This window comes from Macaca nemestrina, chromosome 11 (genome assembly GCF_043159975.1).
Source record: "Macaca nemestrina isolate mMacNem1 chromosome 11, mMacNem.hap1, whole genome shotgun sequence".
NCBI lineage: Eukaryota > Metazoa > Chordata > Mammalia > Primates > Cercopithecidae > Macaca > Macaca nemestrina.
This window is the reverse complement of record NC_092135.1, coordinates 118,711,557-118,726,058: the sequence shown is the minus strand read 5'-3', so window position 1 is coordinate 118,726,058 and position 14,502 is coordinate 118,711,557. Positions and strand designations below refer to the sequence as shown.

Genomic DNA, 14,502 nt, shown 5'->3' with positions numbered 1-14,502 from the left:
TCTATTTTCTCAGTTAATATTCTTCCATCTGTGTTTTTTTTCTTCCAAGAATTGGTTGACATCTGCAGGTAGAAAGATATTCACTGTTTTGGTAAGATTGTGCCATTTTAATAAAATTTACTTTTTTAAAATGTATTTTAATAGACATAGGCTAGTTGTTGAGACTGATTTTGCTTTAGATAGCACCTTGTTCTGTAAGCCAATTCCGACAGGCTTATGGGGCCTTCATATAGGGGCTGAACGTTGGAAATGAAACCCAGCACTTAAGTTTACAGTCTGCCCTATGCAGTGAAGGAAGTGGATTACTTCCTGATTCAAGTCTTGTACTTCCTTGTTGAAATTCCAACTAATCCCTACAACGGTCTTGGGATAGATAAGCTTCTTGTTTTCAGGTTATTTGCAGGACAAAGACGGTTGACATACCCTGGGATCGGTGTAAGATCCAGCATTTCTGGGGTTGATTTAGTCTCCACTTTCCTAGGTGCTTTTCTATTTCTTCAAAATTAACTTTTCTGTTTTTCAAAAGAATAGATTTCCAGAAGCCATGTGCCATGTCACGATATTTATTTAAAGGAAAACATACATTAGACAGCACATTGGATGATTCTGTTTGGTTTCCTCTGTTGGCTTGTTAGCTATCACTCTTTAATTTAGTGGTTGCTTTAGGGTTTGTAGTATATATTTTAACTTGTCACAATCTACCTCCAAGTGATATTATATCACTTCAGATCTAGCTTAAGAACTTTACAATAGTAGACTTCCATTTCCCCCTCCTGACCTTTGTGTTAGTGCTGTCATATATTTCACTTGTATATTTATTATAAACTTGACTTTACATTATTTTTGCTTGTTTGTTTAAAGATTTAATTATACTTAAAGAGATCTGAATAAGAAACTTCTATTCTGTTTTTTCCTTTGCGGTTACTGGTATTGGCAGTTTCCTTTCCTTTGTGCTGATCCATATTTCTATGTGATATAATTCTCTTTCTGCCCTAATAACTTCCTTTAACATTCTTAAATGGCTGATCTGCTGGCGATAAAATTCTGTGAACCTTTTATGTATGAAAGTAGTCTTTATTTCGGTTTCATTTTTAAAGATATTTTCACTGTCTGGGATTGTAGATTGACCTTTTTTTTTTCTTTCTCTACTTGAAAGATGTTGCTCCATTTCCTTCTTGCTTCTGCTGTTTCTGATGGAAAATCTCCTGTTATCCTTATCTTGTTCTTCTGTACAGTATGTATCTTACTTTTCCCTCTGGCTGCTTATAAGATTTTTCTCTTTCTCACTGGTGTTGATAAATTTGATTATGTGCTTTGCTGCAGCTTTCCTCATGTTTCATGTGTTCGATGTTCATTGAGCTTTTTAAATCTGTGAGTTTATAATTTTCAGCAACTATGGAAAATGTTCAGTCATTATTTCTTTGGATGTATGTTCTTCTTCCTTACTCCTTCAGAGACTCCAATTACACATATATCAGGCCGCTGCAATTTGCCCCACTGATGCTTTATTTTTCTCTTTCTGTTTTTTAAATCTATATTTTAATAGTTTCTATTGTTGTGCCTTCAAGTTCACTGATCTTTTGTTTACAATGTCTAATCTACCATTAATAGCATCCAGCATATTTTTTATCTTGGACATTGAAGTTTTCAGCTGTAAAAGTTTGATTTGGGTCTTTCCTACATTTTCTATGTTCCTACTTAATTTTTTAAATACATGTGATATGGATAGAATAGCACACTTTATGCCTTTATTTGCTAGCTCATGTCATGCCTTTATTTGCTAGATTTAACACCTTTGTCAGTACTGAGTTGGCTTTAATTGATTGATAGTTTTGCTTTTTCGTAATCAGTCATTTTTTGTTGGATGCTGCATATTGTGACTATGATCTTGTTGAAGCTAGGTGATTTTGTGTTTCTATAAATATTTTGAAACTTTGTTCCAGGATGTAGTTATTTGGAAGTACTATGATCCTTTTGGGTCTTGCACTTAAGATTTCTTCTGTGAGATCAGAGCTGTGCTCAGCCTTGGACTAATTTTTCCCACTTCTGATGCAAGATCCTCCTAAGTATTCTATCCAATGCCTCATAAATCTTGAGGTTTTCCAGCATGGCTGATAGGAACAGGCACTATTCTCAGACTTGTCTGAATGTTGAACAATGCTGTTTCTAATCGTTTTAGGTGGTTCTTTCCTTGATGTTGGGTAGCTTCCTCACATGCATGTGTACATCAGTATTTGAATGCTAGAGGAGAACCCTCTGCAGTTCCCTGGAATTCTCTCTGTGTGCAGCTCTCTCTTCACTAGTACTCTGTCCAGCACACTCTGGCTGTTTTGGTTTTACCAGGGTCTCAGATCCATCTCCTCAATTCCAGGAGGATGCCAGACTCTTCCCGGGTCCCCTTTTCTGCACTATGGCTTGCAAACTCTCTCCTGGGCATAAACTGGGGCAATTATAGGACTCACATTGTTTGCTGTCTTTCAGGGATCACTGAATTTCACTGTCCAGTGTCCAGTGTCCCACAAAGCATGCTTCATATATTATATCCATTTTGTGGTGGTTTCAGGCAAACGGGTAAATCTGATCTTTGTTACTCCACCTTGAATGATTGAATTATGTTCTGATTGTACCTAAAGGACATGGCAAGCCCCTAGAGGAAATGACAATGTGGCACATAGCACAAAAGCAGCAGAACTTGGGGACATAAAGGAATCAAAAGGGCTATGACAAAGAATGGCTTTTAATTAACTCATGTGAGTGTGTGACTAAAGGTCTGAGGAGTCAAGGCAGTAGGAAAAAACTACAAAATTTGGGCTTTCATGACATCCTCAGTTTCAAAAGGATGGGGACTCAAAAACTAAAATTGCTTTTTTTGTGCAAAATAAGAACAAATACTTCCTGATGACAGCTATTTCAGAACACAAAGTGCAATGGATAGACAGAAACTAAAAATAGATAACATGTATAGAGTGCTTAGCGAGGCACTATTATAAGGTTTAACAAGTATTAAGTCATTTAATCCTTTCAACAACTCTATGATGTCAATAACAGTATTATCCCCATTGTACAGGTGAGACATCTGAGACATAGAGATTAAATTTTTACCCAAGATCAAATGACTACAGAATGGGAGAACCAATATTTGAACTCAGGAAGTACAGCCCCAGAACCTGAATTCTTAGCTACCCACACTATATTCACTTTCAAGCAAGACGAATAGAGGGAACTGCTTCTTCTAGAAGAAACAGTTAATTTTTCATATTACATCGTAGGTATTCTGCAGTAGGATAATATTCTGCTTTTGGTCACTCAGCCTCTACCTTCTACTCCTCTGAGGAATCTTCACCTTTAAGAAATGAACATGTTATCCAGTTCAAGGGGAAAAAGAGACTCAGAAACCTGAGGCAATGGTTCAAAATGTAGCACTAAGTGGACATACAAGGAGCATATTTTCCAGAGGACAAGGTCAAGAGCACCTGAAAATGTCTCTATAATGTGTATTTAGACAGTGTACATCACAGCGACTCCACTATTGCAGAGTTCTAAGACCTTGTCATCTTTATTTGGACTTCAAATCTGGTATTGGGTAGCATTAAAAAATGAAGGTGATGTAAAATTAACATTTTACTAAGAAATTGCAGGGAGGCTTTAAGATAATTGATGTCACACTATGGTATGAGATTGCTGTAATTTTAAATTATTTACCAAAATTGGGATATGACTAGAGCTCATTGCAGCATAATTTTTCCATTTAAACAATGACATATCTATATATGGGGGAATATACTTTACATCTGACTTTTCTCACACTGATTAACACTCTTGCTGCTGTAACTATCTAGCCCAGAACACACAGGACCTTTCCAATTAGTACTGCTGTTTCTCCTTCTGAATAAGTCTACATCAATGAGAACCCCAGATGTGAGTGCTAGAAAGTGTGTTCCAGGGCAGCTGTAGCAGTAATTCTGCTCATGAACTCTCTGAGTTCCCCCTGCCTCGATCCTCCTGCCTCTTCTCTTCCCCACCTCTATTTCGCTTCCTTGGTGATACCATTTAATTTCATGGTACCAAATGCCAATTTTTATAATGATGATCTTCCAAAGTTTACCTTCCACCAAAACCGCTTCCTGATTATTAAACTACCTCCATAAACCTCTACCTGGATGCCCAATAAGTGTTTCAAACTCAGCACGTAAAAGCTAAACTCCTGAGCTTCTGCCCCAATCCACTCTCCTCATCTTCTCCATCTCACTGAATGAAAAACAAATCTGCATAGATATTCAAGACAAACATTCTGGGGAGTAATCCTCATTCTTTTTTTCTTACATCACACTTTGAATGTATCAGAAATTCCTCTGGTATCTGACCACATATCATTATCTATGCTGCTACCCAAGTCAGCACCATCTCTAGCCTGGATTATTGGAATGCCCTTTAATAGGTGTCCTTGATTTCATCCTTGTCCTCCTACAACCTATAAGAGTATCCAGTGTGATCCAGTTATAAAAATGGTAGATTATGCTTATCTTCTGCTCAAAGGTGTTTTATATATATGTGTTTTATACATCTAGTTATGTATATATAGCTATATATACACATCTAGTTTTATACATTGTATACATTTTATACTTTTATACATTTATACGTTTTATACATTTTATACTTTTATACACCTAGTTATGTGTATACATAGTTATATATAGCTATATATATATTTCAGTATAACATATACATATTGTAGTATTTTATATATAGAGAGAGAGAGCAGTATAACAAATTATTCTTAGTGATATCCCAATTTTGGTAAATAATTTGAAATTAATAACTTCTCTCTTAAAACAAATGCAAATGTCTTATAATGGCCTAAGGAGCATTAAAAAATGGGCATCATTACCTTTCAGATCTCATCTTCCCCAACAGTACTGCCAGAAGAATATAACGTGAGCTACATGAAAGAAGTACAATTTTAAATTTTCCAGTAGCAACATATATATTTCCAGTATAAAACAGATGCAATTCACTTTAATAATCTATTTTATTTGACATAATATATTCAAAATATTGTTTTCCAACATTTAATCAATACCAATTGCATACAATATAGTTTAGGTTTTTCTTTCGTTACAAAGTCTCTGAAATCTGGTGTGTCATTTATGTGTACAATATACCTCCATTCAGGCTAGCCACATTGCAAGTGCCCGATAGCTCTATGTGGCCAGGGACAGTGCAGTTTGTTTTTTTTTTTTTTTTTTATTATACTTTAAGTTCTAGGGTACATGTGCATAACGTGCAGGTTTGTTACATATGTATACTTGTGCCATGTTGGCATGCTGCACCCATCAACTCGTCAGCACCCATCAACTCGTCATTTACATCAGGTATAACTCCCAATGCAATCCCTCCCCCCTCCCCACTCCCCATGATAGGCCCCGGTGTATGATGTTCCCCTTCCCGAGTCCAAGTGATCTCATTGTTCAGTTCCCACCTATGGGTGAGAACATGCGGTGTATGGTTTTCTGTTCTTGCGATAGTTTGCTGAGAATGATGGTTTCCAGCTGCATCCATGTCCCTACAAAGGACACAAACTCATCTTTTTTTATGGCTGCATACAGTGCAGTTTTACAACAACTTCTCAGTGCCTCTCACTAGAGCAGGCATGCTCCCACCTCTAGGCCTCACAGACCTTGCTCTTCCTTCTATCTGTAATACTCTTTTCTTGGAATCTCTTCATTGTTCTTTCCTTCACCCTTTTCAAAACTTTGTTCAAGTGTTTTCTTTTTAGTAAGATCTTGCCTGTCCACAACATTCAATTCCAACCTCTTCCAACTATAACATTCCCTATCAGCATTTCTTGATTTATTTTCTCCATTGTATTTAACACATTCTAGCAAATTACATAATATCACGCACACACGCAGGTTCTTACATCAGATTTAATATGACACTAAGCTCTCATGCAACTAGACTGGTAGGAAGTTTCATTACATTATTATTATTGGAGCTCCTTCCTTCCACTCCAGAGTTGTATGGAAGTCCTGGGAATGATGGTAACTCATAATGTATTAAATTGATTCCAGAGCTGCTTTGCTACAATTAGGTACAGTTGACCCTGCCAACTTGGGGCCCTGGTGTCTACAGTCTACAATCGCTGAGTTCATTTCCTGGGTTCCCAGGTTCCCTAGGAATCAGGTCTGTCCTACCTCCCTAGATTTCTGCACCAATTTTCCTTACTCAGAGAAATTCAGGCCACCATCTTCTTCCTAGTCCTTGACAATTTCCGCTAATGTTTTCCTATCACCTCTCCCAATGCTCACGGTATTTGCCTCTTTCTCTTCCCCTTAACATATCTCTTTAGTGACTTTAACTTTAGGAAACAACATCCTTGTCTGAAGGAGAGTGAGGATTGGGCCGGGGTGATCATGATGGATGGTGGACAGGACTTACAGGCAAGCTTTAAAATGGAAACTCTTCAGTCAAAAGCCTGATTATCCCCTCTTGGACTGGACAGGGAGGGATGGGAGTAAAAATACAGTAAAAATAAGATCTGCTAGTATTGTAACAAAGTCTTGACACAACCATAAGTAAGAATTGTGGGAGATTTTAGAATATTTTGATTTTTAAATGATTCATGTTTTTGTTATACCTATTTATTATCAGGAAAGCCTCCAAATTAAAACCATTTCAGTAATACTATTTTGATGCCAGGAAAATAAGGAACCTGGAAGTAGTGTCACATGGTAGCAGCATACAACAGGAACTATAAAAATGTATGCATATAAATATACATGGGTACATACAGATATACATACAGGTTTTGAGAAGAATGGAACCCAAAGAAATGCTTTTACACTGTTAGTGGGAGTGTAAATTAGTTCAACCATTGTGGAAGACAGTGTGGCGATTCCTCAAGGATCTAGAACCAGAAATACCATCTGACCCAACAATCCCATTACTGGCTATATACCCAAAGGATTATAAATCAGTCTACTATAGAGACACATGCACATGTATGTTTATTGCAGCACTGTTCACAATAGCAAAGACTTGGAACCAACCCAAATGCCCATCAGTGATAGACTGGATAAAGAAAATGTGGCACATATACACCATGGAATACTACACAGCCATAAAAAAGGATGAGTTCATATCCTTTGCAGGGACATGGATGAATCTGGAAACCATCATTCTCAGCAAACTAATATAGGAACAGAAAACCAAACACTGCATGTTCTCACTCATAATTGGAAGTTGAACAATGAGAACACATGGACACAGGGAGGGGAACATCACACACCGGGGCCTGTCATGGGGTGGGGGGCTAGAGGACGGATAGCATTAGGAGAAATACCTAATGTAAATGACGGGTTGATGGGTGCAGCAAACCACCATCACATGTGTATGCCTGTGTAACAAACCTGCACGTTCTGCACATGTATCCCAGAACTTAAAGTATAACTAAAAAAAAAAAAAAAAAAAAAAAAGAGTAAGAAAATGCTGTGCAAAGAAAAGGGAAGCAAATAGATGCTCAAGAGAAAAGGAAGTCTGGAGGATGAAGAAAGCAGAAATCTGGGGAAAGAATAAACAAAAAACCTGATTTCTGGTTTGGGAGAGGGGAGGAAAAAGGAAGGACATTGCATGAGACGCCAAGTCAGGGCCAGGAAGAGTTTCATGAAGGAGATGTATTGCAATGACCTATGTGCCATACACTGCATTTTGAGGATACTGAATTGCTTGAGATCTCACCACTAAATAACAGAAAGGGAAAAAGTGAAAAACTTTACGGGCTATCTCCTCTGTGCTAGGTAATTTTGCATACAATAGTCCCTTTCATCTTCACAATAGCACTATAAAGTAGGTGAGATTAATCTCATTTTCCCGTTGAGGAAAGAGGGTCAAAATGATGGAATACTGTGCTCGGGATCACGCAGCTATTCAGTGTGGACTCAGGGAAAGAAGGCTTGCATCCAACCCTGGGTCCTGCATTCTTGCTACGGCCGTTCCTCCGACTGCACGCCCTTGTAGGAGTTACTTACTTTTCCAGACAGATCCCCAAAATACATCTTCTGCTCCACATTGGAAATATCTCTTTACTTCTGAAGCCTTATTTTTTCACTTTATTTTTTATGCTTAAGCTAGACAATCAATAACGATTTAGTGAATAAGTGAAAAAAAGAACCCATGTACATAGGTATGTGTCCATTCTGCATCATTTAGTTCAAACTATAAGATCTGACAGTAGCAGCCTGTAAACATAACATGCATACTACTCATTTAAAAATATACACAGCAATCCAGGTAGCATGACTTCTTAAAGGCAGGGTCCCCTCACAGGGCAGTATATGCTAATCAGCAAAGCAAAATCAGTACTTTGAACAAATTGAACATATGCATGAAAAACGTTTCTAATTTTTTGTATTATTAAGATTTTATAAGATACGTAATGATTCTTTGGCATACTTTGTTACAATGCTCGTTAGAAAATCTGCAAAAAAGGATTAAAATAAATCTCAGATGTCAACACAATCTCCTGGGCAATTCTTCACTAGACCAAACGATGCCATCCACGACTGCATTATCTATGAGGCTGAGAATGGCTAATGAGGCCCATCGATTGTGATAGAGCCTGCACTGCACTCAAAGACTTTTTCTCTCTTCTCCGCCATAGGCTGTACTTACCCACTCCTGCAGAGAGAGCCCAGCCTTTATAGTTGAAGGCAAAGGTGAAAATAGCCAGTGTTGTGTGAGCTGAAAGACTTCACACTTCAAATAGTCCTTAGATTGTAGGGAAAATCCTCGTGGCGAATCTTTTTTCATGATGGCAGGGATTCATACTTGCCAGGCACAATGGAGAGTACCTGGCACGAAGCTGGGAGCTGAAAAAATGTATACACATAAATATGCATAGACACATACAGAGATATATATACACACACAAACACACGTGCACAGATAAACTAATATCATCAAATAGATACTAGAATTTTGTTGATATCACCAAAAACCCATCATGTACCTCCTAGTCATCCTCTACCTGAGCATTTTTCAGAAACTTTGAACAGTATGATTTTTTAACACTATTTCCAGCTCCTGTATTCAGTGGCTTGTTTACTTTGTTACTTTCAGCCTCCTACTCTGGTTTGAGATGTCTCAAAATAGCATTCCAGTTATTTGTGTTTTCATCTATAGTTATTTTCTCAACAAGGGTTTTTAAAATTCCTATGTATTTAAAAAAATAACTTGAAAAATGATGCAAAATTCTGCAATGTATTCTTAGAAACAAGTAAAGATGCAAATATATCACCAGTAATATGGAGGCAGAGTGATTTGAACACAGCAGAAAGGAGTATTAATTTCAGTCCTGCCACCTACCATCTGAGTGAATCGTGACAAGGTTTTTGTTGTTGCTTTATTTACTTGTTTGCCTTCCTGGTCTTCAGTTTCTCACAAGTATATATGAGGAATTGGATCCTGTGCCCTCCAGCATTTTTTGAAACTCTGAATTTCCAGGATTCTAGGAAACTTATCCTAACCAAATTTGTGTTGGCATGACTGGCTTTAGAAAAGCATAGCCAGTAATTGGTGATGGGTCTGACTACAAAGAACAAGGGCAGAATGAGCTAGACCCCACCTCATAATCCTTAATGAGTCCACCTGTATGATTAAGAGCAATCCTTAATGAGTACATCTGCATGATCAAGAGTAAAGGTGGGTAAATCTGACTTCTCCCATATATAGTTATGGAAACTACAAGTCACTTTATCTCTTCAATCATTCATAGAATGGAGAAACAAAACCCACCTTCACAACGCTTAAAGCATTAGATAAAATGTAAGTGTAAAGCATTTACAACCATACCCAGAACATTGCAGGGTCCAGTTGATAGTTTCTACTAATGTTCTTATCAGAAAACTTTCAAACGATAGAGCAGACAAGAAATACACAGGATGGGAAAAGAGACTTACCAAAAGGAGATAATTGATCCAAGTTAAACAAAAAGGTGTTTATTCCCTCTTTAAATTGTTCTTGAAATTTTCTAAGACTTGCATCATTGTTTAGAAGATTTGAACCCCAGAAGTTGTTTCATGCCAGCTCAGGTGGTAGATGAAGGCAGACCTTTCAAAAGATTAGATTTACAAAAAACCACATTGGTCTTTATCGTCCATGTTGTTCTTCTCTCTAAAGTCTTAGGAAGTATAATAGTATTGATCAGACAAGACAAGAGCCTGGCCTACCATAATCAAACAATAACCTTTGATTTATCCACCTGGAAAATGTCCATGGAAACTATAAAGGAGAGTGTTTTGGGTCAAAGAGTACGTTTGGTTTCATGTTGAGAAAACTACCCCTATTACCTTTTATTTCCTAAATAAAGAGCATGGTTGCTTTGTACAGTCATGGTCTCAAAGGCAAATCTTTTGTTTCAGAGGTTGAATGGGCTATTTCTCTACATGTCTGATTACATGCCGTGCATCTCAAAGCATATTGACAATTTCATTATACTGAGTGCAGTAATCCATATCAACAGCTCATCCCTGTTTTGAATTATAAAATGAAGGAACTTAAAAAGCCAGGTATAAGCAAACTTATCTGCTTCTAGTCCTTCAGGGACTGGACTAGGTCCAAAATTAAACAAGACACAGGGTAGCTTTTTAAATTTAAACACTTCCTAAAATTGTTTTTTCACCAAAAGTAGGCCACCTAAAAGATTAAAAGCTCTCTCTTTCTTTCTCAAAAAAAAAAAGAGTAAAAAAACACATAATTACACTCTAATTTAAAACTCTAATTGAATGCTCTTGTATTCATAAGATGTTCTACTTTCCTTTAGGGACAATATTCTTATTAGTCACACAAGCTGTCTAATCATTTAAGCGCAAGGCTTCTTCAAACCATATACCTTTGTTGCAAAGCAAATGAGAAAGTGCAGTGCTGTCTTTTTTTCCTCAGTGTCTCTCAATTATGTACTTACAAAAGCAACAATCAAATACTCAGGCTGAATAAAAAGATACCTTCTGGACTAGCACAGGTCTAAAGACAACTGAGGTTAGTGCTGTCTGTATTTTTAAGACAGTACTCTTCCTGGTCTACATTTAAAGATTTAAAGATTATAAAAAGACAAACAAACAAAAACAAAACAAAAAACAAACAAAGCACTCATGAATAAAGGACAAGGCAACTTGGTTAGGGAGGCAGAAAAGCAAACGCTTGAACACTTCGGTTGACTTTGGAATCTGGGAGACCCATGTTCAATCTCAGGTGAGTTACCTGAACTTCTGAACCTCGCTATCTATAAAAGAGAGGTAGTAACAGCATCTCTCAAAAAGGGCTGGAGTAAGAATTACAGGAGATAATATGTATAAGTGATTTTCACTGTTCAAAGTAAGCAATGGATGTTCAATATCATCATCAGCATAATTAAGAAATCATTTTGCAAGTGTGAAATATACAACGTTTAATTTTCTCCTGCTCCCCCTTTCTCTCCATATGCAAAGGCATACAGGGAAAGGGGGAAGAAAACTAGTATTTACATAGAGTGTTGGCCGTGTTCCAGGTACTTTACATAGATCATCTCAACTAGTTGTCATGACATCTGCCTGGGATAATGTTCCTTTGAGGGATGAGGAAACTGAGGCTAAGACAGAGACACAGAGACAGAAAGACAGTGGGACAGAGAGAGAGCCTGAAACCCAAGTCTCCAGTGCCCAGCCCATACTTATTCTACTATAAACGTTCACATGCGCACATATTAACACACATGCACATGTGTGTTAATGCACATTCCTGAGACAATCTGGGAATTTCTTTAAGTGGTACTCATAGGCTTATACAGCCTGAGTACAGTAGCTTTTTTATTAACATCTAATCCTCAAAACAGTCTCGTAAAGTTTTATTATTATCTCTATTTCATGAATTAAACAACAGAAGCTCAGTGCATAATTAATATAAAAAGGCAAAAGCTATTGCGTTCTGGATTTAGGATTAGAACTGAGATCTGTTTGACACCAAAGTCCAGGTAATTTAAAGTCCAGGTAATTTCTCCTATATAAGAACAACTTCTGATGAGAAGCAAGAGTTGTTTGAATAGAAACCCTTCATTAAATAGAAAAATTTACTTTTTACTCTCTTAAAATATAAAAGATTTCACTCTCTTTTGGGAAACTGGTTGTCTCATGGTGAAATTTTTCTTGCAGAATAAAAGTGATGAAACTGGCTCTCTTTGAATTAGGTGAAAAGAATGAGTACCTTGGACGTGAGCATTCTGCTGGCTTATTTCTTGTGCATTACGGCATTCAACAAAGAAGAGAAAGGTCCTATTTGATTTTAGCAAAATGTGGGATCCATGCAGTTCATTTGTAAGCTTCCTTCCTGTAGCAGCTCCCATTCACACAGCGAGGTCACAGCGTTGGTGATCTGAATGCCCACACCTGCAAGGTGAACTTTAATATATCACATATTTCAACTGTGAGATTTCAAATGAAGCCTGTTGTGGGCTCTGTGTTTCCAGACAGCTCATAGATCCCTGTCTAAAAGCACTGAGTATAGCAATGAGCTTATGATGGTATCTCAATAAATTTCTGTGGCGCCAAAGAGAAAAGCCAGAGTCTTTTGTTGATAGCATAACAGAATGGACAATATTGCCTAGAGAAGGCTACCATTTGGAAGACGTTCAAGGAACCATAGCATGGATTGCCTGAAACAAATACAATCATGAATATCAATTGTCATTAGTTCTTGAACTGGCATCTTGGTAACCAAGTAGCTTAGACCAAAGCCATCTTACAGAGATTTCCACAACGCTTAAGATCCCAGAAACAAGATTTTGAGAGCAGACATTAAGATGCAATAATAAATTAGTTATTGCATATTAGCATAAAAAGGTTTAAATTTTTATCTTTTGTATAAGGATAAACTATCAGTTAGGAGGTACAACAAGAAAAAAAAAAAAAAAAAGCCAAGATGAGCTAAATACCCAAACATGAATTGGCTTTAAAAAATTCTAGCTTCAATATACAACTCTTACTACTTTGAAATGTAAAGGTTTTAACCCTAAAAATCATCATTTTGATTTTAAAAATGTAGTGCCAAAAGGTCTTAACTAAAAAACATTATCTGGATTCAAAATTTAAAGGTTTTCACAGGAAACAAAGTTAATTATACACAGTATGCTGAAAGTATGTCTTAATTATGATTCAGTTGTTTAAATGAAAGAAATACAAGTCTGAAAATGATCACTTTTCTAATTCCAAATTCCCACTGGAGTTTCTAGCAGTTCTGGATCCCACATCCCAAAACACCACCAAAACTGCTTAAACACATGTACATACATACACCACATCTAGGTATATTGAAAGAGCACAAATGTCCTTAAATGTGTAAGAAACACAGTCATATAGAAAAATACACAATACACATACACACACACGTGCCTCTGAAGTGCCACCATTCATTCTAAAAGGCTATAGGGTCAACTTGACAGTCTTTGGCTTGGTTTAGGTATGCAGTAGGTCACTACCCTGGTTCTGGTGCTCATGACCCATTGCCTAGGTTGCAGCAGCAGGTAGTCCACCAACCTACTGCAAGAGATAACTTCCTAAGATGCAAGTTGTGAATGACAGTCTTCTCAAAAGCTTTCCATGGGTCTCCTTTGTTGGCAGAGCTATGTCCCATTTCTATTTTATGACATTTATGGACCTGAAGGGACTAGTAATAGTTTAGCTCTATATTCCTCAAAGTATGCATTGCCTAGAAAATCCAGGCAGTACATCTTTTTCCATTTTTTTCAAATTTTTAATTTTTGTGGGTACATATGAGGTGCATATAATTGTGGGGTACATGAGACGTTTTGATACAGACATGCAATGTGAAATAGTCACATCATAGGAAATGGCATATCTATTCCCTCAAGCATTTATTCTTTGTGTTACAAACATTCCAATTATACTCTTTTAGTTATTTACAATGTAAGATTAAGACTATAGTCAACCTGTTATACTATCAATAGTAGTTATTATTCTTTCTACCTATTTTTTGTACACATTAACCATCCCAGGCAGTACATCCTGATGAACAGTTGTACTATATCAAAACCAGAGATACCTCCACAGCCTCCATTGCTGCCCTGGAGATATGGATTGTGATTAGGTTGTTGAATGAAGGAGCCAGACCTTACAATCTGTGGCTGAAAGTATTCCAGCTGTATTTCATTAATTTGCAAGAATCATCTATGGAGCTATTAAAAATATAGATTCCCAAGTTTTGACTCTTCCCCCAAAGGTTCTGATTTGTTAAGTCTTGGAAAGAAGCCAGGAATCTGCATTTTTAAAAGTCCCTGGTCTTTCTGATGCAGCCAAGCAGCAATTTCACATTTGGAGCCATACATAATTTATTTTCCTCATTTTATAGGTATAAAAACTGTGAGCCAGAGTAGTAAAGTGACTTGCCAATGATTAGTCAGAAAGTTGCTGTAAACCAGAACTGGAACCCAGGTCTCCCAACTCCCTGTCTTCC

General features: G+C 37.1%; 1 long non-coding RNA gene across 1 annotated transcript in view; it reads right to left on the bottom strand.

Moving 5' to 3' along the window:
• LOC105481285 (uncharacterized) overlaps positions 1–12,443 on the bottom strand; it is a 147,834-nt gene extending 135,391 nt beyond the window's left edge. Inside the window, exons 1-3 of the long non-coding RNA XR_011609613.1 lie at positions 12,238–12,443; positions 9,960–10,110; positions 8,674–8,870 (exon numbers count right to left, since the gene is read on the bottom strand). This is a non-coding gene — a long non-coding RNA (uncharacterized lncRNA). The remainder of the gene's footprint in view (positions 1–8,673; positions 8,871–9,959; positions 10,111–12,237) is intronic.
• Between the last annotated feature and the right edge of the window lie 2,059 nt (positions 12,444–14,502).